This window comes from Cebus imitator, unplaced genomic scaffold (assembly GCF_001604975.1).
Source record: "Cebus imitator isolate Cc_AM_T3 unplaced genomic scaffold, Cebus_imitator-1.0 Scaffold82, whole genome shotgun sequence".
Taxonomy (NCBI): domain Eukaryota; kingdom Metazoa; phylum Chordata; class Mammalia; order Primates; family Cebidae; genus Cebus; species Cebus imitator.
The window spans coordinates 3,765,746-3,770,693 of NW_016107397.1; positions in this window are offsets into that span (position 1 = coordinate 3,765,746).

Here is a 4,948-nt window from a genome sequence, read left to right on the forward strand (position 1 = left end):
GCAAGGCTTCTGGCCAGAAGGAGTGACAATAAATTTTTTTTTTTTAAACAGAGTCTTGTTCTGTTGCCCAGGCTGGAGTGCAGTGGTGCAATCTTGGCTCACTGCAACCTCTGCCTCCCGGGTTCAAGCCATTTTCCTGGCTCAGCCTCCCAAGTAGCTGGGACTACTGATGTGTGCTAAATAATTTTTTTGTATTTTAGTAGAGATGGGGTTTTACCATGTTGGCCAGGCTGGTCTCGAACTCCTAAGCTCAGGCAGTCCGCCCTCCTCGGCCTTCCAAAGTGCTAGAATTACAGGCAGGAGCCAGCATGCCAGGCCAGAACGACAATAAATCTTTACAGAAGACTGAATGAATGAGAAAGAGTGTCTAACTCATATTGGAGGAAGGGCCCGGAGTACTACCTAGAGAAGGTAAGGTACTGAATCTTGGAACGTGGGTAGGGATGAGCTGGGAAGATCAGGGGTGCAGGGTCTCCAAGTGGAGGAAACACAAATGAGGGCATGGAGGTATGAGAAACCCAGCCCTGCTGGGAATTGGAAGGAGGTCAGCAGCCCTGAACCAGAGGTTTTGGAAGAAAATACTGAGATAAGGCTGAGAAAAGCCAGTTCAATAGGGCCACAAATGCTGTGTTGATGATTTTCAAATGGATACAAAAAGCAATGGGGAGTGACTCAGGAGTTTATTTTTGTTATTTTTTTGTATTTGTATTTTTTTGAGACAGGGTCTCAATGTGTTGCCCAGGCCGGAGTGCAGAGTGCTGTTAAGCTCACTGCAGCCTCCAATTCCTGGGCTCATTTGATCGACCCACTTCAGCCTCCCTAGTAGCTGAGATTACAGGCACATGCCACCGCACCCAGCTCATTTTTAAATTCTCTTTAGAGATAGGGTCTCACTGTGTTGCCCAGGCTGGAGTGCCGTGGCATGATCACAGATCACTGCACCCTGGACCTTTTAGGCTCATTTGATCTTCCCACCTGAATCTCTCTAGTAGCTGGGACTACAGGCATATGCCACCATGCCCACTTCATTTTTTTGGATTCTTTTTAGAGATGAGGGTCTCACTATGTTTCCCAGACTAGTCTTGAACTCCTGGGCTTAAGTGATCCCCCTACCTTGGCCTCCCAAAGCGCTGGACTACAGGCGTGAGTGTAGTCATGTGAAATCATGGTGCCCACCTTTAAAAAATATATATATATTTTTGAGACAGAGTCTCACTCTGTCACACAGGCTGGGGTGCAGTGGTACGATCTTGGCTCACTGCAACCTCTGCCTTCCGGGTTCAAGTGATTCTTTTGTCTTAGCCTCCCGAGTAGCTGAGATTACAAGTGTGTGCCACCCTACCTGGCTAATTTTTTTGTATTTTCATTAGAGATGGGGTTTTGCCATAATGGCCAGGCTGGTCTCAAACTCCTGGCCTCAAATGATCTGTCCACCTTGACCTCTAAAAGTGCAAAGTGCTGGGATTACAGTATTAGTTTTTGTTTTTATTTTTGAGACGCAGTTTCGCTCTTGTTGCCCAGGCTGGAGTGCAATGGCGTGATTCTGGGTTCAAGTGATTCTCCTGTCTCAGCCTCCTGAGTAGCTGGGATTATAGGCATTCGCGATAGGCTAATTTTGTATTTTTAGTAGAGGGGGGATTTCTCCATGCTGGTCAGGCTGGTCTCGAACTCCAACGTCAGATGTTCCACCCACCTCGGCCTCCCAAAGTGCTGAGCCACCACGCCAGGCAGGGACTTGCTTTTAACAAACTGAATGTGATGGAAATTACAGTGTGTGATTTCTGGGACTAGGTCATAAAAGACATGGTGCTTCTGCCTTGCTGTCTCTCAGAGACCCTACTCTGGGGACAAGCCAGTTGCCGCATCATGGGTACATCCACGCAGCCTATAGAGCCGCTCAGGAGGAACTGAGGCTGGCTGCCAATAACCAGCACCAACTTGCCTGCTATGTGAATGAGCCATCTGGGAAACCAAGCCTCCAGCCTCAATCAAGCCTGCAGGTAATGTCAGCCCTCCAGCCTTTCAGTCTTCCAGCTGAGGCCCCACACGTTGTGGAGTGGAGCCAAGCCAATCCTGCCATGCCCTGAATTTCTGATCCACAGAACTGCGAGAGAATACATGAAAATTGTTGCTTTGGCCAGGGCGGTGACTCACACCTGTAATCCCGGTGCCGAGGCCGTCTCTACTAAAAATACAAAAATTAGCTGGGTGCATTGGCCCGTGCCTGTAGCCCCAGCTACTCGGGAGGCTGAGGGAGCAGAATTGCTTGAAAGTGGGAGGCAGAGGTTGCAGTGAGCCGAGATCTGCCACTGTACTCCAGCCTGGGTGACAGAGCAAGACTCTATCTCAAAAAAAAAGAAAAGAAAAGAAAAGAAAATTGTTGTTTTAAGCCACTACGCTCTGAGATAGTTTGTTATGCAGCAAACGACGACTGATGTAACAGTGGCAGGTGTACAGACAGGGTCGAAGGAATGCAAAGAACAGACACTTAGAGGCTTGGAGTGGTGGCTCGTGCCTGTAATCCCAGCACTTTGGGAGGCCGAGGCATGAGAATCACTTGAGACCAAGAGTTCAAGACCAGCCTGGGTAACATAGCAAGACCCCTGTCTCTAGAAAAAAATTTAAAAATTAGCTGGCCACAGTGTCACATGCCTGTAGTCCCAGCTACTTTGGTGGCCAAGGCAGGAGGATGGCTTGAATCCAGGAATTGGAGGCTGCAGTGAAATAAGAGGCAGAGTGGGAGACAGAGTGAGACCAAGACCCTGTCTCAAAACATATATATATATATATATATATATATTATAAATACTGAATTCTAAATTTTATGATATAATTGCATTGGGAGGATAGGGGAAGAGAAAGAGTTTTGTGTAGGGGCTGGGGGTGTAGAAACCCTGTCTCTTTTTTTTTTGAGATGGAATCTCACTCTGTTGCCCAGGCTGGAGTGCAGTGGTGAAATCTCGGCTCACTGCAACTTCCGCCTCCCAGGTTCAAGTGATTCTCCTGCCTCAGCCTCCTGAGTAGCTGGGATTACAGGTGTGCGCCACCATGCCCAGCTAACTTTTGTATTTTTAGTAGAGATGGGATTTCACCACGTTGGTCAGGCTGGTCTTTAACTCCTGACCTCGTGATCTGCCAGCCTTGGCCTCCCTAAGTTTTGGGATTACAGGCGTGAGCCACCTCGTCCGGCAGAAACCCTGTCTCTACTAAAAGTGCAAAAATTAACCCAGTGTGGTGGCATGTGCCTGTAAAACCAGCTACTCAGGAGGCTGAGGCACGAGAATTGCTTGAACCCACGAGGCGGAGGTTGCATTGAGCCAAGATCGAGTCACTGCACTCCATACAGCCTGGGTGACAGAGCGAGACTCCATCTCAAAAAAAAATCACAGATCATATCTAAAATAGAAAAAATCAAGGAATAGCTGTAATAGTTGTACAAGCAAGTTATTTAGAAACTGAGGCTGGGCTCATGCTTATAATCTCAGCACTTTGTGAGGCTAAGGCAGGAGGATCACTTGAGGTCAGAAGTTCGAGATCAGCCTGGCCAATATAGTAAAACCCTGTCTCTACAAAACATACAAAAATTTGCCATGTGTGGTGGTGCAAATCTCTGCTCATTGCAACGTCTGCCTCCCGGGCTCAAGCAATTCTTCTGCCTCAGCCTCCTGAGTAGCTGGGATTACAGGCGCCCACCACCCCACCTAGCTAATTTTTTGTAGTTTTAGTAGAAAGAGGGTTTCACCATGTTGTCCAGGCTGCTCTCAAACTCCTGACCTCAAGTGATCCACCCGCCTCAGCCTCCTAAAGTGTCACAGGTGTGAGCCACCTCACCAGGCCTGTTCTTTGCATTTTAAATTAAGGGGCAGGACACATCAACGTATTTGATATGTGCAATGAGTAATAAAATACATCCTTAAGATTTATATAGGGTAATTATAGAGCAAAGATACAGGAAGATATAGATGTCCGGAGAGAGTGTGATGGAGAAACAAAAGACGGGAGGAAAGGGAGGGGGAAGAGACAGAAACAAGTGCCAAGACCCAGGAAGACACAGAAAGACCAGCCTCATCAACAAAAAAGGAGAAAAGTGAAGAGACATAAAGAAATCCACGGGTGGCTGGGCGTGGTGGCTCATACCTGTAATCCCAGCACTTTGGGAGACCAAAGTGGGTGGATCACCAGAGGTCAGGAGTTCGAGACCAGCATGGCCAACATGAGGAAACCCGATCTCTACTAAAAAAATACAAAAATTGGCCAGGCATGGTGGCTCATGCCTGTAATCCCAGCACTTTGGGAGGCCGAGGCAGGTGAATCACAAGGTCAAGAGATCAAGACCATCCTGGCCAACATAGTGAAACCCCATCTCTACTAAAAATGCAAAAATTAGCCAAGCATAGTGGCACATGCCTGTAGTCCCAGCTACTCGGTAGGCTGACGCGGAAGAATTGCTTGAACCCGGTAGGCAGAGATTGTAGTGAGCCGAAGTTGTGCCACTGTGCTCCAGCCTGGCGACAGAGCAAGACTCCATTAAAAAAAAAAATTAGCCAGGCAAGGTGGTGGCCGCCTGTAATCTCAGCTACTTAGGAGGTTGAGGCAGGAGAATCGCATGAACCTGGAAGGCAGACGTTGCAGTGAGCCAAGATTGAACCACTACACTCCATCCAGCCTGGGCAAAGAAGAAAATAGTCCGTGGGCTATGGAAGTATGTAGGCCCACACATGCACACACCACCAAGCATGAAAAAGACCCAAGTTTACATAGATAACATCTCACACTTTTGTTAAGTAGCACAGAATTAAAGAATTATCCAGCTGGGCGCGGTGGCTCAAGCCTGTAATCCCAGCACTGTGGGAGGCCGAGGCGGGTGGATCACGAGGTCAAGAGAGCGAGACCATCCTGGTCAACATGGTGAAACCCCGTTTCTACTAAAACTACAAAAAATTAGCTG